The sequence below is a fragment of the Lissotriton vulgaris genome, chromosome 5 (genome assembly GCF_964263255.1).
Source record: "Lissotriton vulgaris chromosome 5, aLisVul1.2, whole genome shotgun sequence".
Classification (NCBI taxonomy): domain Eukaryota; kingdom Metazoa; phylum Chordata; class Amphibia; order Caudata; family Salamandridae; genus Lissotriton; species Lissotriton vulgaris.
In genome coordinates this window covers 550674762-550698945 of record NC_141693.1, presented here as the reverse complement: position 1 = coordinate 550698945, position 24184 = coordinate 550674762, and the positions used below count along the sequence as shown (strand labels likewise).

The 24184-nt window shown below is 39.3% G+C and overlaps 1 pseudogene; it reads right to left on the bottom strand.

Moving 5' to 3' along the window:
- Positions 1-3025: 3025 nt before the first annotated feature.
- Positions 3026-24184, bottom strand: part of LOC147711221 (uncharacterized) — a 156929-nt pseudogene continuing 135770 nt past the window's right edge.

Genomic DNA, 24184 nt, shown 5'->3' with positions numbered 1-24184 from the left:
CTTGCCTAGCCCATCAGCTAAGGCCAATACTGCTTGGCAGCGAGGTAGCTACCATCTTCTTGCCCCAGCATAGGGTACTTACTGGCGTCTGCAATCACTGGCATGTGCCGTCAGACAGCATATACTTCAAGGTAATAAGAAACTGACAGTAGAGCAACTGTTGCTTGCCTGGCCATAAGGAGGAGGCCAATACCACCTGGCAGTGTAGTGCTGCCTGTCTTCTTGACCCTGTATAGGGTACTAGCTTCTGAGATCATTAGAGAATGCCATCATGAAGCATACATTTCAAGGTGAGAGAAACTGACAGTAGAGTAACTGTTGCTTGTCTGACCTACGAGAGAAGTCCAATGCTGCTTGGCCCCATGATAGATGCTGCCTTCATACCCCTGCAGAGGTGCTGCCTTCTGCGATCACTGGCATATATCTTCAGGTGCATATGCCTAGGTGGAGTAGAGACTGAGGAGCAAATGTTGTTTGCCTGGCAACCAGGAGAAGGCTGCTACTGCTTGGCAGTGTGGTAGCTGCTATCCTCTTGCTCCTGCATAAGATACTGGCTTCTGAGATCACTTGCAGATGTCTTCAGACATCATATGCTTCACGGTGAGAAGAGACTGACTAGACAGCAACTGTGGTTTGCCAAACCATCAAAAGAAGGCAGATACTGCTTGGCAGTATTATAGCAGCTGTGTTCATGCCCTTGCATAGGTATTGGATTCTGCAATCACTGGCAGACATCTTCAGTGGCATATACCTCAAGGGAATTAGAGACCGACTGAGGAGCAACTGCTTGTTTGCATATCCATCAGAAGGCCAATACTCCTCGGAAGCATGGTAGCTGCTATCTTCAGGACCCTGCATAGGGTACTGGCTTTAGAGATCATTGGCAGATATCTTTAGGTGGCATATGGCTCAAGAGGAGTAGAGACTGACTGAGGAACAACTGTTGTTTGCGTGGCAACCAGGAGAAGGCTGATACTGCTTGACAGTTTGGTAACTGCTTTCTTGCTCTTGCGCATGGTACTGGATTCTGCGATCACTGGCAGATATCTTCAGGCGGCATAGGTCTCAAGGTAAAAAGAAGCTGAATGGGGAGCAACTCCTGCTTTCTTGGCCCTCAGGATGAAACTGATAATGCTTAACAGCATGGTAGATGCTGTCTTCTTGCACCACAGAGGGTACGGCCTTCTGTGATCACTGGCTCTTTTCGGACAGCAAATGGTTCAAGGTGAAAACAGAGTGACTAGAGAGCAGCAGTTGCCTGCCTGGCCAGACTGAGGAGGCGGTTATGCTTGGCAGCATGGTAATTGATGTCTTAGTGCACCTGCATAGGTTAATGACTTCTGCGATCACTGGTGGATATCTTCAGGCGGCATATGCCTCAAAGTGAGAGGAGACTGACAGGGAAATAACTTGCTTGTTTAGCTGTCAGGAGAAGGTTGATACTGCTTGGCAGTGTGATAGTTTTTGTCTTCTTGACTTTGCATAGGGTGCTGGCTTCTGTGATCACTGACCGATATCTTCAGGTAGCATATACCTCAAGAGGAGTAGAGGCTGACTGAGGACCAACTATAGTTTGCCTGGTCATCAGGAGAAGGCCGCTACTTCTTCCAGTGTGGTAGCTGCTGTCTTCCTTCCGTTGCATAGGGTACTGACTTCTGCGATCACTTGCAGATGTCTTCAGACCGCATATGCTTCATGGTGAGAGGAGACTGAATGGAGAACTGCTGCTTGTCTGTCCATAAAGACTAGACCGATACTGCTTGGTACTACAATAGCTGCTGTCTTCGTGCCCCTGCAAAGTGTATTGACTCTTGCAATCACTGAAAGATGTCTTCAGAAAAATGAGGGAGCCGTCGTTAGAAGATATGTCCCTAAGGGGTGGCCGATAGAGTAAGGATGAAGGATTTTTTTTCTTTTCTATTATTTGTGTAACTATGTTTGGGTAACTTTTGTCCGATATGGATTATGTGTCATGCACTTTATGAACTATTTATAAAATGGTCTTAATCATTAGATTGCATAGTTTGAATGACACCGTTAAGACACTAAGGGGTGACCCCCTTTGTTCTCTGGGTTTACTTTGTTTACCCGCAATGTGCAAACTTTTATGAACTATTTAAATGCATTTTTATCCCAGGCTAATGTACATATCTACTAAATGTCCTCTGAAATGTGTATAAGCAAAAACTAATTTCTGTGTAATATGATGGTCCTGGATATAAAATTAAATAATAAAAAGAATTACAAAAAAAAGAAAGATGTCTTCAGGTGACATATGCCTGAATGTGAGAGGAACCTGACTCAAAAGCAGCTGTTTCATGTCTGGAAATCAAGGAAGATAATAGTGACTGGCAGAGTGTTACATGTGGTTTACATATTCATTTGGTGCTGCATTGGTTGCAGCAGTACTGAGGCTGCTTGACCGCCTCCATGAAAAGATGAACTAGAATACATTGTATGAGGTTGCTTCTCTGAATAAGGGGCAGGACCAGCTCATCTTTAATAGGATGCCTCCTGTGGTACATGTTAGCATATCTGTCAATGGCTTCATTATCTCATTAGGTTCACAAGCCATTATCATGAAATCACTGAGGGCCTGATTCACAAAGGTCCTCCGTACTCATGGCTGAGGCCCCGCAGTTGTGTGGGAGACCGCACTCGAGGCAGAATCTCCACAATGAGAATTGTCATTGAGTAGATTCCGCCCCGAGGGCAGAGACTTCCCCACGACTGCGGGGCCTCCACCCCGAGTACAGTGGCCCTTGTGAATCAGGCCCAATGTCTCTTGTCTCCCCTTTTGTTGCCCACATTATTTTTCACAGATTTCATACAAAACTCATATTTGTAGCAGTAGTAATAGGTAATAGATTTAAAAGATGCAAAACCTGGGAAAATGCTCAAGATAGGTACACGAGTTACTGCCTGACAGTAAATGCCTGGTACATTCTTGTCTGAAAAATACGATTTTGCAATTTCCAGTTCGGATTGTAGAAGAGCTTGGTCTACTACACCCTCTGGATGTTTGTCAACAATAAACAGTGCAGATGAAAAGTCCAAACAATTTCAGCTTTTGGATTGAATATTCCGACAGCAGATAAGAGACCCATGTCGTCTGTAAATCGAGCATCAAACTAAATTTCAAATCTATCAAAGTAGAGAAAGAAACTTGTTGCTTTAAGCACTCAGACAGTGGAGTTCGACTTTCTAAGACATAAAAATGACTGGATATTTTCCTTACAGAGGCACTGATAAAATCCTCTGTCAGTTTGTTACTTAATTTATGGTGTCTCAGAGGTAGAGCCCTTGGATTGGATTTTTCTTGATTCTCGATTCCACACTGCTCTGATAAGTCTTAAGGCTAACTTAACACTTTGGTCGACTGACTGTCTTGACGGAGTTTCATTAAATCACATCTTGTTGACTCAATTAGTTCACATTCTCTTGCAATTCACTGTCTTTTTTCGGTAATTCTTCAGATAGACTGTGAATCTTTTGAAAAATAAGTTCCATACACAGAAATGTAAGTAAGAAACCAAAGTGTTTGATGTTCTTAAGAATTCCTTTGGCTTCTGAACTAGCCTCTGTGTCACGTTGTTGTGAGTCTATTACAACGGTAATAGACTCAAATCGCAGCTGTACTTTTCTAACACATGAGTACTAGTAAAACCACCTTGTACGGAAAATCTTTCTAGCTCCATTATATAGAATACATTCTTTCTGAACTTTCACAAACGGCTCATGCCTTGGTGAACTTTGCAAAAGAAAACCATAAACTGAATGCAATGTTGAAAAGAAATGTTCTACTGGATTTTATGTTAGTTACTGTTTGCACTAAAGCAAGGTTTAGGCGATGGGCATGGCAGTGTATATACAATTATTGTGATGCAATCTCTCTTACTTTTGCTTGTACAACATTAAAACAGACTCATAACGAATGCTCCATCATAGCACTGTACAACACACTTCCAGTCAAGTCTAACTTTGTGTACTGCTTCAACAATGGTTGCAGCAAAGGTGGAGGCATCAAACATCTCCATATGATAACACCCTAGTGCATTTTTCTGAACATTTCAATAACCATCAACAAAGCAGATAATAAAACTCAGCTGCTCTTCATGTAAACATCTTTGGTTCCATCAACTAGCACCGCTAAATATTTTGTCACTTTTTCAACAATGCGTACATGGACAAGATCTGCCACCACAGCTATCATGTCACTTTGGTTAATATGTGAGGTATAGTGCCCATGACTCTTAGCCTTTTATGCTTTTGACCTCTCATCTTTATAAGAAACTAGCAGCCCGTCCCGACGTTGGCCGAGTATGAATTGCTGCCGGCCAGTAGTATACTGTTTTGTAGGATTTCGTTTTGATAGCATTTCTTATCTGTGACAGGCCTGTGAAATGCTCTGATTCACAGTTCACTGCTGATGCACTTAAGAGTGCGCGTTCAGTAGTGTGTGAACTCGAGTTTCCCTACTTTATTTCTCCTTGCAATATTATATAGCGCGAACTTGACAACATGGCATGAGCACAATTTACATTACAGAAAAACACATTCATTTGTGACAGACACGGGGAGATAAAGTGATTTGCTTGGAATCACAGGATGTTGAGCTGATGCCGAGATTCAAACGTAGCTCCCCAGCTCTAAAGTTCGCAATTCTAGAACTTGTGGCGGGAGGTGTGTCTAAAAGTGTATGTCGGTGCTGGCCATCAATGAGAGAGACCTGTGCATTTTTCAAATGGGTGGTGAAAAAATATGAGTATGTTGCTGGAGATGTGGGCCACTGTGCCATCAATGTACTTACCGGGGGAGGGTAAACACCTATTATTCCGCAACTTTCTTTCCGCATACCATCACTCCGCATACTTTCATTACGAAAGTACCATGACTCCGCAATGCCATTATAACGCATGGCATTACATTTTATATGCTTTTACCACGCATACATTTACAACGAAATTCGTTGTAAATGCATGAATGGTAAAAGCATGTTCTTTTTTAATGTTTGGATATGGTAAGTATGGGTATAGGGGTATATGTTTTGGGGTACTGAGGTATATGTTTCGGGGTGTTTGGGCATTTTAAGGGTTTAGATATAGTTTTGGGTTATGGGGTACAGGGGTCGTTTTAGGGTTAGGGATAGGTATGGCTTTTGGGGTACAGGGGTATTTTTAGGGTTCAGGGCTAGGTTTGGGTTTTGGGGTATAGGGGTATTTTAGGGTTCTGGGGTAGGTTTGGGTTTTGGGGTACAGGGGTATTTTAGGGTTCAGGGCTAGGTTTGGGTTTTGGGGTACAGGGTTATTTTTAGGGTTCAGGGCTAGGTTTGGGTTTTGGGGTACAGGGGTATTTTTAGCGTTCAGGGATGGTTTGGATTTTGGGGTACAGGAGTATTTTAAGGGTTCAGGGCTAGGTTTGGGTTTTGGGGTACAGGGGTACTTTAGGGTTCAGGGGTAGGTTTGGGTTATGAGGTACATGGGTATTTATAGGGTTCAGGGGTAGGTTTGGGTTATGAGGTACATGGGTATTTATAGGGTGCAGGGCTAGGTTTGGGTTTTGGGGTACAGGGGTATTTTTAGGGTTTAGGGATAGGTTTGGGTTTTGGGGTACAGGGTATATTTATAGGGTTAAGATGGGTTAGTGTTTCAGGGTGTTGGGCTTTTTTAAGGAGTAAGGGTGGGTTATGATTATGGGGTGCAGGGGTATTTAAAGGGAGCAGGGTGGGATTAGCACACAATATGAGACATGGCATGAAGGGTGGAAAGTACCATACGCCCCCAGCGTTTGCCACGCCCCCAGCACACGCACTCAGCACAACGCAGACACGCCCACAAGGGACTACTTTGCTGGCACGGTTCTTTTACCTTTTAAATGTATATGGTGGGCTTCTGCATAGCCTATGTCCTTTTGCTGCAACTGCCCTTTCCAACGCTGTATTGGGTGTTGTGATTGGTGCTGTGGTTCCTGAGATTACCCGCCTCAAAGGTTTGTGCGCTCTCTACATTATATTAGTATAGATAGACTAGCAGCCCATCCCGACGTTGTCCGGGTATGAATTGCTGCCAGCCAGTGGTATATTGTTTTGTAGGATTTCGTTTTGATACCATTTCTTATCTGTGACAGGCCTGTGTAACGTTCCGATTCACAGTGCACTGCTGATGCACTTAAGAGTGCGCGGTCAGTAGTGTGTGAACTCGAGTTTCCCTACTTTATTTTTCCTTGCAACATTATATAGCCCGAACTCGACAACATGGCATGAGCGCAATTTACATTACAGAAGAACACATTCATTTGTGGTAGGCACGGGGAGACAAAGCGATTTGCCTGGAATCACAGGATGTTGAGCTGATGCCGAGATTCGAACGTAGCTCCCCGGCTCTAAAGTTCGCAATTCTAGAACTTGTGGAGGGAGGTGTGTCTAAAAGTGTATGTCGGTGCTGGTCATCAATGAGACAGACCTGTACATTTTTCAAATGGAGGGTGAAAAAATATGAGTATGTTGCTGGAGATGTGGGCCGCCGTGCCACCAATGTACTTACCGGGGGAGGGTAAACACCCATTATTCCGCAACTTTCTTTCTGCATACCATCACTCCGCATACTTTCATTACGAAAGTACCATGACTCCGCAATGCCATTATAACGCATGGCATTACATTTTATATGCTTTTACCACACATACATTTACAACGAAATTCGTTGTAAATGCATGAATGGTAAAAACATTTTTTTTGAGTTTGGAAAAGGTAAGTATGGGTATAGGGGTATATGTTTTGGGTTACTGAGGTATATGTTTTGGGGTGTTTGGGTACTTTAAGGGTTCAGATATAGTTTTGGGTTAAGGGGTACAGGGGTAGTTTTAGTGTTTAGGGATAGGTATGGGTTTTGGGGTACAAGGGTATTTTTAGGGTTCAGGGCTAGGTATGGGTTTTGGGGTATAGGGGTATTTTTAGGGTTCAGGGGTAGGTTTGGGGTACAGGGGTATTTTAAGGGTTCAGGGCTAGGTTTGGGTTTTGGGGTACAGGGGTATTTCTATGGTTCAGGGCTAGGTTTGGGATTTGGGGCACATGGGGATTTTAGGGTTCAGGGGTAGGTTTGGGTTTTGGGGTATAGGGGTATTTTTAGGGTTCTGGGGTAGGTTTGGGTTTTGGGGTACAGGGGTATTTTAAGGGTTCAGGGCTAGGTTTGGGTTTTGGGGTACAGGGGTATGTTTAGGATTCAGGGCTAGGTTTGGGTTTTGGGGTACAGGAGTATTTTAAGGGTTCAGGGCTAGGTTTGAGTTTTGGGGTACAGGGGTACTTTAGGGTTCAGGGATAGGTTTGCGTTTTGGGGTACAGTGGTATTTTTAGGGTTCAGGGCTAGGTTTGGGTTTTGGGGTACAGGGGTATTTTTAGGGTTCAGGGGTAGGTTTGGGTTATGAGGTACATGGGTATTTATAGGGTGCAGGGCTAGGTTTGGGTTTTGGGGTACAGGGGTATTTTTCGGGTTTAGGGATAGGTTTGGGTTTTAGGGTACAGGGTATATTTATAGGGTTAAGATGGGTTAGTGTTTCAGGGTGTTGGGCTTTTTTAAGGAATAAGGGTGGGTTATGATTATGGGGTGCAGGGGTATTTAAAGGGAGCAGGGTGGGATTAGCACACAATATGAGACATGGCATGAAGGGTGGAAAGTACCATACGCCCCCAGCGTTTGTCACGCCCCCAGCACACGCACTCAGCACAACGCAGACACGCCCACAAGGGACTACTTTGCTGGCACGGTTCTTTTACCTTTTAAATGTATATGGTGGGCTTCTGCATAGCCTATGTCCTTTTGCTGCAACTGCCCTTTCCAACGCTGTATTGGGTGTTGTGATTGGTGCTGTGGTTCCTGAGATTACCCGCCTCAAAGGTTTGGGCGCTCTCTACATTATATTAGTATAGATAGACTAGCAGCCCGTCCCGACGTTGTCCGGGTATGAATTGCTGCCAGCCAGTGGTATATTGTTTTGTAGGATTTCGTTTTGATACCATTTCTTATCTGTGACAGGCCTGTGAAACGCTCCGATTCACAGTGCACTGCTGATGCACTTAAGAGTGCGCGTTCAGTAGTGTGTGAACTCGAGTTTCCCTACTTTATTTTTCCTTGCAATATTATATAGCCCGAACTCGACAACATGGCATGAGCACAATTTACATTACAGAAGAACACATTCATTTGTGGTAGGCACGGGGGGACAAAGCGATTTGCCTGGAATCACAGGATGTTGAGCTGATGCCGAGATTCGAACGTAGCTCCCCGGCTCTAAAGTTCGCAATTCTAGAACTTGTGGAGGGAGGTGTGTCTAAAAGTGTATGTCGGTGCTGGTCATCAATGAGACAGACCTGTACATTTTTCAAATGGAGGGAGAAAAAATATGAGTATGTTGCTGGAGATGTGGGCCGCCGTGCCACCAATGTACTTACCGGGGGAGGGTAAACACCCATTATTCCGCAACTTTCTTTCCGCATACCATCACTCCGCATACTTTCATTACGAAAGTACCATGACTCCGCAATGCCATTATAACGTATGGCATTACATTTTATATGCTTTTACCACACATACATTTACAACGAAATTCGTTGTAAACGCATGAACGGTAAAAACATGTTTTTTTTATGTTTGGAAAAGGTAAGTATGGGTATAGGGGTATATGTTTTGGGGTGTTTGGGTACTTTAAGGGTTCAGATATAGTTTTGGGTTAAGGGGTACAGGGGTAGTTTTAGTGTTTAGGGATAGGTATGGGTTTGGGGTACAAGGGTATTTCTAGGGTTCAGGGCTAGGTTTGGGTTTTGGGGTATAGGGGTATTTTTAGGGTTCAGGGGTAGGTTTGGGGTACAGGGGTATTTTAAGGGTTCAGGGCTAGGTTTGGGTTTTGGGGTACAGGGGTATTTTTAGGGTTCAGGGCTAGGTTTGGGTTTTGGGGCACATGGGGATTTTAGGGTTCAGGGGTAGGTTTGGGTTTTGGGGTACAGGGTTATTTTGGTTCAGGGCTAGGTTTGGGTTTTGTGGTACAGGGGTATTTTTAGGGTTCAGGGGTAGGTTTGGGTTTTGGGGTACAGGGGTATTTTAAGTGTTCAGGGCTAGGATTGGGTTTTGGGGTACAGGGTTTTTTTAGGGTTCAGGGGTAGGTTTGGGTTTTGTGGTATTATTAGGGTTCAGGGCTAGGTTTGGGTTTTGTGGTACAGGGGTATTTTTAGGGTTCAGGGGTAGGTTTGGGTTTTGAGGTACAGGGGTATTTATAGGGTTCAGGGCTAGGTTTAGGTTTTGGGGTAAAGGGGTATTTTTAGGGTTTAGGGACAGGTTTGGGTTTTGGGTAAAGGGTATAGTTATAGGGTTAAGATGGGTTAGTGTTTAAGGGTGTTGGTGTATTTTAAGGAGTAAGGGTGGGTTATGATTATGGGGTGCGGGGGTATTTAAAGGGAGCAGGGTGGGATTAGCATACGATATGAGACATGGTATGAGGGGCTGAACGTACCACACGCCCCCACACAGACACGCCCACAAGGGACTACTTTACTGGCATGGTTCTTTTACCTTTTAAATGCATATGGTTGGCATCTGCATAGCCTATGTCCTTCTGCTGCAACTGCCCTTTCCAACACTGTATTGGGTGTTGTGATTGGTGCTGTGGTTCCTGAGATTACCCGCCTCAAAGGTTTGGGCGCTCTCTACATTATATTAGTATAGATAGACTAGCAGCCCGTCCCGACGTTGTCCGGGTATGAATTGCTGCCAGCCAGTGGTATATTGTTTTGTAGGATTTCGTTTTGATACCATTTCTTATCTGTGACAGGCCTGTGAAACGCTCCGATTCACAGTGCACTGCTGATGCACTTAAGAGTGCGCGTTCAGTAGTGTGTGAACTCGAGTTTCCCTACTTTATTTTTCCTTGCAATATTATATAGCCCGAACTCGACAACATGGCATGAGCACAATTTACATTACAGAAGAACACATTCATTTGTGGTAGGCACGGGGGGACAAAGCGATTTGCCTGGAATCACAGGATGTTGAGCTGATGCCGAGATTCGAACGTAGCTCCCCGGCTCTAAAGTTCGCAATTCTAGAACTTGTGGAGGGAGGTGTGTCTAAAAGTGTATGTCGGTGCTGGTCATCAATGAGACAGACCTGTACATTTTTCAAATGGAGGGAGAAAAAATATGAGTATGTTGCTGGAGATGTGGGCCGCCGTGCCACCAATGTACTTACCGGGGGAGGGTAAACACCCATTATTCCGCAACTTTCTTTCCGCATACCATCACTCCGCATACTTTCATTACGAAAGTACCATGACTCCGCAATGCCATTATAACGTATGGCATTACATTTTATATGCTTTTACCACACATACATTTACAACGAAATTCGTTGTAAACGCATGAACGGTAAAAACATGTTTTTTTTATGTTTGGAAAAGGTAAGTATGGGTATAGGGGTATATGTTTTGGGGTGTTTGGGTACTTTAAGGGTTCAGATATAGTTTTGGGTTAAGGGGTACAGGGGTAGTTTTAGTGTTTAGGGATAGGTATGGGTTTTGGGGTACAAGGGTATTTCTAGGGTTCAGGGCTAGGTTTGGGTTTTGGGGTATAGGGGTATTTTTAGGGTTCAGGGGTAGGTTTGGGGTACAGGGGTATTTTAAGGGTTCAGGGCTAGGTTTGGGTTTTGGGGTACAGGGGTATTTTTAGGGTTCAGGGCTAGGTTTGGGTTTTGGGGCACATGGGGATTTTAGGGTTCAGGGGTAGGTTTGGGTTTTGGGGTACAGGGTTATTTTGGTTCAGGGCTAGGTTTGGGTTTTGTGGTACAGGGGTATTTTTAGGGTTCAGGGGTAGGTTTGGGTTTTGGGGTACAGGGGTATTTTAAGTGTTCAGGGCTAGGATTGGGTTTTGGGGTACAGGGTTTTTTTAGGGTTCAGGGGTAGGTTTGGGTTTTGTGGTATTATTAGGGTTCAGGGCTAGGTTTGGGTTTTGTGGTACAGGGGTATTTTTAGGGTTCAGGGGTAGGTTTGGGTTTTGAGGTACAGGGGTATTTATAGGGTTCAGGGCTAGGTTTAGGTTTTGGGGTAAAGGGGTATTTTTAGGGTTTAGGGACAGGTTTGGGTTTTGGGTAAAGGGTATAGTTATAGGGTTAAGATGGGTTAGTGTTTAAGGGTGTTGGTGTATTTTAAGGAGTAAGGGTGGGTTATGATTATGGGGTGCGGGGGTATTTAAAGGGAGCAGGGTGGGATTAGCATACGATATGAGACATGGTATGAGGGGCTGAACGTACCACACGCCCCCACACAGACACGCCCACAAGGGACTACTTTACTGGCATGGTTCTTTTACCTTTTAAATGCATATGGTTGGCATCTGCATAGCCTATGTCCTTCTGCTGCAACTGCCCTTTCCAACACTGTATTGGGTGTTGTGATTGGTGCTGTGGTTCCTGAGATTACCCGCCTCAAAGGTTTGGGCTCTCTCTTTATTATATTAGTATAGATCATCAGTTTAATCCGTTGCACGAAATGCAAGTCCTTGCTGACCTAAGAAACATACTGAAGTTGCTCCACGGGTTTTCTATTCTCAATTTCCCACTTCGCTCCTCTTACTAGTACAGAATAAACTGACTGCTGATGGTTTGTAGGCTGCTGTAATCTTTTGAAGTTGGTCCAAGCAATAACTGATGATTTATGCTTCTTTGACTTTGAATGTTTGGACAAAGAACGAGTAAGCTTTTCCCACTTACTATTAATTAAGGAAAGATAGCCAGGTTCACATACTCCTCCTCCCACATTAACAGCACTAAAATGCCTACATGCAAAACAATATACAGCATCTTTAAGGTCTAAATACTCTACCCAAGGATGGGTTTTGTAATCTCCATTAAACCTATGAAATGCAGTTAGGGGAATGTATGAAGTTTTGGTTTCACTAGGTCACTATTTTGATTCAGTGATAGGTCAGAGGCAAAGAATTCCCTTGCTGGGAAGGATTTTGATGTTGGTGTCTGACTTGTTTGTCTGATTCGAGGTGCCTCTATTATGTCACTCCCCAAAAAGAGCTGGCTGTATTGTCATTACAGGATGATGCACAGTTAGCAAAGTGAGCAAGGGAAGCACTGTCTAAACTGCCAACGTAAGAAGAAGAATCCTTAACATCAGTGAGAAATGCACACCCATCACTTCAGCATGTAAAGAAATTTCACTTATGTCAACAATAGCAGACCTATCATCTGCACAAGAGAAGCAGCTCTAATGGCAGCAGATGATGTTTCCGGGATGTAGGAAGAATGCGAGCATATACCTTCACTGATAAATAGAGCAGAATCAGACAACTCCTTTTTCGCTTGTCTTCATCAGAACATATAGGAGGGTCTTAGGTACTCCTTTTTTAGTGAACAAATCCAATATTAAACTTTATTTTGGATCTTTTAGTTTTCTAGTGTGGAATGACATTTTTCTTTGTTTGCAGCGGTAAGCAGACATAATATTGACTTTTATTATCGTTGTGACAGAATATCGAAGTTTTAATATCGATGGAAAAGAATGTCGAATTTTTAAATATGGATTACAAAAATATTGTTTTAAGTATGTGTAATTTATTATTGGATGCAAAAATATAGAAAGACAAAATATCGTTGTATGAAAATATCGATATATTGTAATTATTAGTAAAATTTGTTTATTTTTTAGAAATGTTTTGTGTTTATTAATAATTAGTAATTTCAATGTGTTTCTAAAATGTAATTTTTATATATTTCTTTTAAAATAATATATCATTTTAGGAGCGGGATATTGGGTTTATAGGGGATAAGGGTGGGGAGTGTTTTAAAAAATTAAAAATTTGAAGTAATATTTGTTTAAAAAAAACTAAAAATGAAATTAAATAAATAAATAAATTTGTAGTGGGATGTTGGGGTTATAGGGGATAACGGTGGGGAGTGTTTTTAAAAAATTAAAATTTGATGTAATATTTGTTAAAAAAAAAATGAAAAATGAAATTTAAAAAAATAATAATTTAGCAGCGGGATGTTGGATTTATAGGGGATAAGGGTGAGGAGTGTTTTAAAAAATATAAAATTTGAAGTAATATTTGTTAAAAAATAAAAACAAATAAAAAACAATAATAAATGAAATTTAAAAAAAAAATAATTTAGTAGCGGGATGTTGGGTTTAGAGGGGATAAGGGTAGGGAGTGTTTTAAAAAAATTATGATTTTGAAGAATTATTTGTAAAAAATGTAAATAAAATTTAAAGAAATAAAAAAGAAATTAAATAAAATAATAATAAATTAGTAGCGGGATGTTGGGTTTATAGGGGATAAGGGTGGGAAGTTTTTTATAATATTATAAATTTGAAGTAATATTTGTTAAAAAATAACAATAAAATGTAAACATTTTTTAATTATAAACTAAAAAAAATTTGTAGCGGGATGTTGGATTTATAGGGGATAAGGGTGGGGCGTGTTTAAAAAAAGTATTACATTTTAATAAATATTTGTTTAAAAACTGTAATAAAATAATTAAAAAAAAATGAAATAAAAAAAATAAATTAGTATCAGGATGTTGGGTTTATAGTGGATAAGGGTGGGAAGTGTTTAAATAAATTATAAAATTGCAGCAATATTTGTTAAAAAATTAAAAAAAAAAAAAAAATAGAAAACAAATTAAAAAAAGAACAAATATTTTTTTTTAATGTTTTTATTTTAAACAAAATTAAAATGTAATTCACAATTTATAATTTTGTTATGTTTTAAAAAAATTGCACATTTATTTTAAAAATGTAAAATAAAATTTATGTTTACAAAACACATATTATATTACAATATTATTTAATTCGATTGTATAATTTTATATTTGATGTATTATAAATATTTTATTGGTTTACAGCTACTACTCAAATTTAATGTAGACTGGAGTGGGAATAGTAAATTATCATTAATTAGTGTCCAGCACCTACCCCAATTTAATGTAGACTGGAGTGGGAATAGTAAATAATTTTAAATTAGTGTCCAGCACCTACCCCAATTTAATGTAGACTGGAGTGGGAATAGTAAATTATATTTAATTAGTGTCCGGCACCTACCACAATTTTATGTAGACTGGAGTGGAAATAGTAAATAATTTTTAATTAGTGTCCAGCACCTACCCCAATTTAATGTAGACTGGAGTGGGAATAGTACTTTATAATTAATTAGTGTCCAGCACCTACCTCAATTTAATGTAGACTGGAGTGGGAATAGTAAATTATATTTAATTAGTGTCCAGCACCTTCCCCAATTTAATGTAGACTGGAGTGGGAATAGTAAATCATTTTAAATTAGTGTCCACCACCTACACAATTTAATGTAGACTGGAGTGGGAATAGTACATTTTATTTAATTAGTGTCCAGCAACTACCTCAATTTAATGTAGATTGGAGTGGGAATAGTAAATTTTAATTAATTAGGGTCCAGCACTTACCCCAATTTTATGTAGACTGGAATGGGAATAGTAAATTATATTTAATTAGTGTCCAGCACCTACAATATTTTAAGGTAGACTGGAGTGGGAATAGTAAATTATAATTGATTAGTGTCCAGCACCTACCCCAATTTAATGTAGACTGGAGTGGGAATAGTAAATTATATTTAATTAGTGTCCAGCACCTACCCCAATTTAATGTAGGCTGGAGTAGGAATAGTAAATAATTTTAAATTAGTGTCCAGCACCTACCCCAATTTAATGTAAACTGGAGTGGGAATAGTAAATTATATTTAATTAGTGTCCAGCACCTATCACAATTTAAGGTAGACTGGAGTGGGAATAGTAAATTATAATTAATTAGTGTCCAGCACTTACAACAATTTTATGTAGACTGGAGTGGGAATAGTAAATTATAATTAATTAGTGTCCAGCACCTACCCCAATTTAATGTAGACTGGATTGGGAATAGTAAAGAATTTAATTTTAAATTAGTGTCCAGCACCTACCCCAATTTTATGTAGACTGGAGTGGGAATAGTAAATTATAATTAATTAGTGTCCAGCACCTACCCCAATTTAATGTAGACTGGATTGGGAATAGTAAAGAATTTTAAATTAGTGTCCAGCACCTACCCCAATTTAATGTAGACTGGACTGGGAATAGTAAATTATATTTAATTAGTGCCCAGCACCTATCACATTTGAAGGTAGACTGGAGTGGGAATGGTAAATTGTAAATAATTAGTGTCCAGCATCTACCCGAATTTGATGTAGACTGGAGTGGGAATAGTATTTTTTTTTTTAATTAGTGTCCAGCACCTACCTCAATTTATTATATTACAATATTATTTAATTCGATTGTATAATTTTATATTTGATGTATTATAAATATTTTATTGGTTTACAGCTACTACTCAAATTTAATGTAGACTGGAGTGGGAATAGTAAATTATCATTAATCAGTGTCCAGCACCTACCCCAATTTAATGTAGACTGGAGTGGGAATAGTAAATAATTTTAAATTAGTGTCCAGCACCTACCCCAATTTAATGTAGACTGGAGTGGGAATAGTAAATTATATTTAATTAGTGTCCGGCACCTACCACAATTTTATGTAGACTGGAGTGGAAATAGTAAATAATTTTTAATTAGTGTCCAGCACCTACCCCAATTTAATGTAGACTGGAGTGGGAATAGTACTTTATAATTAATTAGTGTCCAGCACCTACCTCAATTTAATGTAGACTGGAGTGGGAATAGTAAATTATATTTAATTAGTGTCCAGCACCTTCCCCAATTTAATGTAGACTGGAGTGGGAATAGTAAATCATTTTAAATTAGTGTCCACCACCTACACAATTTAATGTAGACTGGAGTGGGAATAGTACATTTTATTTAATTAGTGTCCAGCAACTACCTCAATTTAATGTAGATTGGAGTGGGAATAGTAAATTATAATTAATTAGGGTCCAGCACTTACCCCAATTTTATGTAGACTGGAATGGGAATAGTAAATTATATTTAATTAGTGTCCAGCACCTACAATATTTTAAGGTAGACTGGAGTGGGAATAGTAAATTATAATTGATTAGTGTCCAGCACCTACCCCAATTTAATGTAGACTGGAGTGGGAATAGTAAATTATATTTAATTAGTGTCCAGCACCTACCCCAATTTAATGTAGGCTGGAGTAGGAATAGTAAATAATTTTAAATTAGTGTCCAGCACCTACCCCAATTTAATGTAAACTGGAGTGGGAATAGTAAATTATATTTAATTAGTGTCCAGCACCTATCACAATTTAAGGTAGACTGGAGTGGGAATAGTAAATTATAATTAATTAGTGTCCAGCACTTACAACAATTTTATGTAGACTGGAGTGGGAATAGTAAATTATAATTAATTAGTGTCCAGCACCTACCCCAATTTAATGTAGACTGGATTGGGAATAGTAAAGAATTTAATTTTAAATTAGTGTCCAGCACCTACCCCAATTTTATGTAGACTGGAGTGGGAATAGTAAATTATATTTAATTAGTGTCCAGTACCTACCCCAATTTAATGTAGACTGGAGTGGGAATAGTAAATAATTTTAAATCAGTGTCCAGCACCGACCCCAATTTAATGTAGACTGGACTGGGAATAGTAAATTATATTTAATTAGTGCCCAGCACCTATCACAATTGAAGGTAGACTGGAGTGGGAATGGTAAATTGTAAATAATTAGTGTCCAGCATCTACCCGAATTTGATGTAGACTGGAGTGGGAATAGTATTTTTTTTTTAATTAGTGTCCAGCACCTACCTCAATTTAATGTAGATTGAAGCGGGAATAGTAAATTATAATTAATTAGTGTCCAGCACTTACCCCAATTTTATGGAGACTGGCGTGGAAATAGTAAATTATAATTAATTAGTGTGCAGCACCTACCCCAACTTAATGTAGACTAGGGTGGGAATAGTGAATAATTTTAAATTAGTGTCCAGCACCTACCCCAATTTAATGTAGACTGGAGTGGGAATAGTAAATTATATTTAATTAGTGTCCAGCACCTACCACAATTTAAGGTAGACTGGAGTGGGAATAGTACATTTTATTTATCAGTGTCCAGCACCTACCTCAATTTAATGTAGACTGGAGTGGGAATAGTAAATTATAATTAATTAGTGTCCAGCACTTACCCCAATTTTATGTAGACTGGAGTGGGCATAGTAAATTATAATTAATTAGTGTTCAGCACCTACCCCAATTTAATGTAGACTGGAGTAGGAATAGTAAATAATTTTAAATTAGTGTCCAGCACCTACCCCAATTTAATGTAAACTGGAGTGGGAATAGTAAATTATATTTAATTAGTGTCCAGCACCTACCACAATTTAAGGTAGACTGGAGTGGGAATAGTAAATTATAATTAATTAGTGTCCAGCACTTACCACAATTCTATGTAGACTGGAGTGGGAATAGTAAATTATAATTAATTAGTGTCCAGCACCTACCCCAATTTAATGTAGACTGGATTGGGAATAGTAAATAATTTAATTTTAAATTAGTGTCCAGCACCTACCCCAATTTCATGTAGACTGAAGTGGGAATAGCAAATTATATCTAATTAGTGTCCAGTACCTACCCCAATTTAATGTAGACTGGAGTGGGAATAGTAAATAATTTTAAATTAGTGTCCAGCACCTACCCCAATTTAATGTAGACTGGACTGGGAATAGTACATTATATTTAATTAGTGCCCAGCACCTATCACAATTGAAGGTAGACTGGAGTGGGAATAGTACATTGTAAATAATTAGTGTCCAGCACCTACCCCAATTTAATGTAGACTGGATTGGGAATAGTATATTTTTTTTAATTAGTGTCCAGCACATACCTCAATTTAATGTAGATTGAAGCGGGAATAGTAAATTATAATTAATTAGTGTCCAGCACTTACCCCAATTTTATGGAGACTGGAGTGGAAATAGTAAATTATAATTAATTAGTGTGCAGCACCTACCCCAACTTAATGTAGACTAGGGTGGGAATAGTGAATAATTTTAAATTAGTGTCCAGCACCTACCCCAATTTAATGTAGACTGGAGTGGGAATAGTAAAATATATTTAATTAGTGTCCAGCACCTACCACAATTTAAGGTAGACTGGAGTGGGAATAGTAAATTGTATTTAATTAGTGTCCAGCACCTACCTCAATTTAATGTAGACTGGAGTGGGAATAGTAAATTATAAATAATTAGGGCCCCATTAGGATGGCGGGCGGGCTTTGCCCGCCCGCCATCCTATCGGAAATCGGGACCGCCCGCCCTAAGGGCGGGGGTCCCGCACGCACCATTAGGATGTGCCCGCCACAGTGGCGGGCACATCCTGTATATTGAGCATTGTGGCGGGCGGAGCTCTCTGCACCGCCCGCCACAATGCAGAAAATGCACTTTTACATTTTCATTTGCAAAGCGGTAGGCACCGCGTGGTGCCTGCCGCTTTGCAAATGACAGTGAAGGGGGGGTACCACAGGTACCCCCCATGTGCACCCCCCAACTGTACTTCACTCTGGGGGCCCGCAGGGGGCCCCCAGAGTGAAGACCGCATGCCTTTCCGTGGCGGCATTGCCGCCACGGAAAGGCATTGTAAAATGCCTATGCTAATATGGCTAGCGGTGTCTGATAGACACCGCCACCATGTTATCCCTTTTCCGCCCCGGCCGCAAGGCGACCGGGGCGGAAAACAGGCGGGCGGTGTTTCCCACCGCTGCGGTCCCCTCCGCCATCGTAATATGGCGGGGGGGAATGCAGGGAAGGATTTCGGGCGGATTGCCTCCGCCAGGGTGGCGGTGGCCACCGCTACCCTGGCGGAGGCAATCCGCCCGACATCCTAATGGACCCCTAAGTGTCCAGCACCTACCCCAATTTAATGTAAACTGGAGTGGGAATAGTAAATTATATTTAATTAGTGTCCAGCACCTATCACAATTTAAGGTAGACTGGAGTGGGAATAGTAAATTATAATTAATTAGTGTCCAGCACTTACAACAATTTTATGTAGACTGGAGTGGGAATAGTAAATTATAATTAATTAGTGTCCAGCACCTACCCCAATTTAATGTAGACTGGATTGGGAATAGTAAAGAATTTTAAATTAGTGTCCAGCACCTACCCCAATTTAATGTAGACTGGACTGGGAATAGTAAATTATATTTAATTAGTGCCCAGCACCTATCACATTTGAAGGTAGACTGGAGTGGGAATGGTAAATTGTAAATAATTAGTGTCCAGCATCTACCCGAATTTGATGTAGACTGGAGTGGGAATAGTATTTTTTTTTTAATTAGTGTCCAGCACCTACCTCAATTTAATGTAGATTGAAGCGGGAATAGTAAATTATAATTAATTAGTGTCCAGCACTTACCCCAATTTTATGGAGACTGGAGTGGAAATAGTAAATTATAATTAATTAGTGTGCAGCACCTACCCCAACTTAATGTAGACTAGGGTGGGAATAGTGAATAATTTTAAATTAGTGTCCAGCACCTACCCCAATTTAATGTAGACTGGAGTGGGAATAGTAAATTATATTTAATTAATGTCCAGCACCTACCACAATTTAAGGTAGACTGGAGTGGGAATAGTACATTTTATTTATTAGTGTCCAGCACCTACCTCAATTTAATGTAGACTGGAGTGGGAATAGAAAATTATAATTAATTAGTGTCCAGCACTTACCCCAATTTTATGTAGACTGGAGTGGGCATAGTAAATTATAATTAATTAGTGTTCAGCACCTACCCCAATTCAATGTAGACTGGAGTAGGAATAGTAAATAATTTTAAATTAGTGTCCAGCACCTACCCCAATTTAATGTAAACTGGAGTGGGAATAGTAAATTATATTTAATTAGTGTCCAGCACCTACCACAATTTAAGGTAGACTGGAGTGGGAATAGTAAATTATAATTAATTAGTGTCCAGCACTTACCACAATTCTATGTAGACTGGAGTGGGAATAGTAAATTATAATTAATTAGTGTCCAGCACCTACCCCAATTTAATGTAGACTGGATTGGGAATAGTAAATAATTTAATTTTAAATTAGTGTCCAGCACCTACCCCAATTTCATGTAGACTGAAGTGGGAATAGCAAATTATATCTAATTAGTGTCCAGTACCTACCCCAATTTAATGTAGACTGGAGTGGGAATAGTAAATAATTTTAAATTAGTGTCCAGCACCTATCCCAATTTAATGTAGACTGGACTGGGAATAGTAAATTATATTTAATTAGTGCCCAGCACCTATCACAATTGAAGGTAGACTGGAGTGGGAATAGTAAATTGTAAATAATTAGTGTCCAGCACCTACCCCAATTTAATGTAGACTGGATTGGGAATAGTATATTTTTTTTAATTAGTGTCCAGCACCTACCTCAATTTAATGTAGATTGAAGCGGGAATAGTAAATTATAATTAATTAGTGTCCAGCACTTACCCCAATTTTATGGAGACTGGAGTGGAAATAGTAAATTATAATTAATTAGTGTGCAGCACCTACCCCAACTTAATGTAGACTAGGGTGGGAAAAGTGTATAATTTTAAATTAGTGTCCAGCACCTACCCCAATTTAATGTAGACTGGAGTGGGAATAGTAAATTATATTTAATTAGTGTCCAGCACCTACCACAATTTAAGGTAGACTGGAGTGGGAATAGTAAATTGTATTTAATTAGTGTCCAGCACCTACCTCAATTTAATGTAGACTGGAGTGGGAATAGTAAATTATAAATAATTAGTGTCCAGCACTTACCCCAATTTTATATAGACTGGAGTGGGAATAGTAAATTATATTTAATTAGTTTCCAGCACCTACCACATTTTAACAACATCGCTGCTAGAGATAGTTTCCTCCAGTGCTGACTTGTTGGAAATCCTATTGTTCATGACGAGCTCAGCTCGTCATCAGCACAGCTCCACTGTGCCTCATGACGAGCTGAGCGGGTCATGAGCATCGAAGGGGTTAAGGTAGACTGGAGTGGGAATAGTACATTTTATTTAATTATTTTCCAGCACCTACCTCAATTTAATGTAGACTGGAGTGGGAATAGTAAATTATAATTAATTAGTTTCCAGCACTTACCCCAATTTTATGTAGACTGGAGTGGGAATAGTAAATTATAATTAATTAGTGTCCAGAACTTACCCCAATTTTATGTAGACTGGAGTGAGAATAGTAAATTATATTTAATTAGTGTCCAGCACCTACCACAATTTAAGGTAGACTGGAGTGGGAATAGTAAATTATAATTAATTAGTGTCCAGCACCTACCACAATTTAAGGTAGACTGGAGTGGGAATAGTAGATTATAATTAATTAGTGTCCAGCACCTACCCCAATTTTATGTACACTGCAGTGGGAATAGTAAATTATATTTAATTAGTGTCCAGCACCTACCCCCAATTTAATGTAGACTGGAGTGGGAATAATAAATAATTTAAAATTAGTGTCCAGCACCTACCCCAATTTAATGTAGACTGGAGTGGGAATAGTAAATTATATTTAATTAGTGTCCAGCACCTACTACAATTTAATGTAGACTGGAGTGGGAATAGTAAATTATAATTAATTAGTTTCCAGCACCTACCCCACTTTAATGTAGACTGGAGTGGGAATAGTAAATTATATTTAATTAGTGTCCAGCACCTACCCCAATTTAATGTAAACTGGAGTGGGAATAGTAAATATTTTTAAATTAGTGTCCAGCACCTACCCCAATTTAATGTAGACTGGAGTGGGAAAAGTACATTTTATTTAATTATTTTCCAGCACCTACCTCAATTTAATGTAGACTGGAGTGTGAATAGTAAATTATAATTAATTAGTTTCCAGCACTTACCCCAATTTTATGTAGACTGGAGTGGGAATAGTAAATTATAATTAATTAGTGTCCAGCACTTACCCCAATTTTATGTAGACTGGAGTGAGAATAGTAAATTATATTTAATTAGTGTCCAGCACCTACCACAATTTAAGGTAGACTGGAGTGGGAATAGTAAATTATAATTAATTAGTGTCCAGCACCTACCCCAATTTTATGTACACTGCAGTGGGAATAGTAAATTATATTTAATTAGTGTCCAGCACCTACCCCCATTTTAATGTAGACTGGAGTGGGAATAATAAATAATTTAAAATTAGTGTCCAGCACCTACCCCAAATTAATGTAGACTGGAGTGGGAATAGTAAATTATATTTAATTAGTGTCCAGGACCTACCACAATTTAAGGTAGACTGGAGTGGGAATAGTAAATTATAATTAATTAGTGTGCAGCACCTACCCCACTTTAATGTAGACTGGAGTGGGAATAGTAAATTATATTTAATTAGTGTCCAGCACCTACCCCAATTTAATGTAGACTGGAGTGGGAATAGTAAATAATTTTAAATTAGTGTCCAGCACCTATCCCAATTTAATGTAGACTGGAGTGGGAATAGTAAATTATATTTAATTCGTGTCCAGCACCTACCACAGTTTAAGGTAGACTGGAGTGGGAATAGTAAATTATAATTAATTAGTGTCCAGCACTTACCCCAATTTTATGTAGACTGGAGTGGGAATAGTAAATTATGTTTAATTAGTGTCCAGCACCTACCACAATTTAAGGTAGACTGGAGTGGGAATAGTAAATTATAATTAACTAGTGTCCAGCACCTACCCCAATTTAATGTAGACTGCAGTGGGAATAGTAAATTATATTTAATTAGTGTCCAGCACCTACCCCAAATTTAATGTAGACTGGAGTGGGAATAATAAATAATTTAAAATTAGTGTCCAGCACCTACCCCAATTTAATGTAGACTGGAGTGGGAATAGTAAATTATATTTCATTAGTGTCCAGCACCTAACACAATTTAAGGTAGACTGGAGTGGGAATAGTAAATTATAATTAATTAGTGTCCAGCACCTACCCCACTTTTATGTAGACTGGAGTGGGAATAGTAAATTATAATTAATTAGTGTCCAGCACCTACCCAATTTAATTCAGACTGGAGTGGGAATAGTAAATAATTTTAAATTAGTGTCCAGCACCTACCCCAATTTAATGTAGACTGGAGTGGGAGTAGTAAATTATATTTAATTAGTGTCCAGCACCTACCACAATTTAAGGTAGACTGGAGTGGGAATAGAAAAGTATAATTAATTAGTGTACAGCACTTACCCCAATGTTATGTAGACTGGAGTGGGAATAGTAAATTATAATTAATTAGTGTCCAGCACCTACCTCAATTTAATGTAGACTGAAATGGGAATAGTAGTAAATAATTTAATTTTAAAATAGTGTCCAGCACCTACCCCAATTTAATGTAGACTGGAGTGGGAATAGTAAATAATTTAAAATTAGTGTCCAGCACCTACCCCAATTTAATGTAGACTGGACTGGGAATAGTAAATTATATTTAATTAGTGTCCAGCACTTACCACAATTTTATGGAGACTGGAGTGGAAATAGTAAAATATAATTATTAGTGTGCAGTACCTACCCCAATTTAATGTAGACTAGTGTGGGAATAGTGAATAATTTTAAATGTGTGTCCAGCACCTACCGCATTTTAATGTAGACTGGAGTGGGAATAGTAAATTATATTTAATTAGTGTCCAGCACCTATCCCAATTTATTGTAGACTGGAGTGGGAATAGTACATTTTATTTAATTAGTGTCCAGCACCTACCTCAATTTAATGTAGACTGGAGTGGGAATAGTAAATTATAATTAATTAGTTTCCAGCACTTACCCCAATTTTATGTAGACTGGAGTGGGAATAGTAAATTATAATTAATTAGTGTCCAGCACTTACGCCAATTTTATGTAGACTGGAGTGGGAATAGTAAATTATATTTAATTAGTGTCCAGCACCTACCACAATTTAAGGTAGACTGGAGTGGGAATAGTAAATTATAATTAATTAGTGTCCAGCACCTACCCCACTTTAATGTACACTGGAGTGGGAATAGTAAATTATATTTAATTAGTGTCCAGCACCTACCCCAATTTAATGTAGACTGGAGTGGGAATAGTAAATAATTTTAAATTAGTGTCCAGCACCTACCCCACTTTAATGTAGACTGGAGTGGGAATAGTAAATTATATTTAATTAGTGTCCAGCACCTACCACAATTTAAGGTAGACTGGAGTGGGAATAGTAAATTATAATTAATTAGTGTCCAG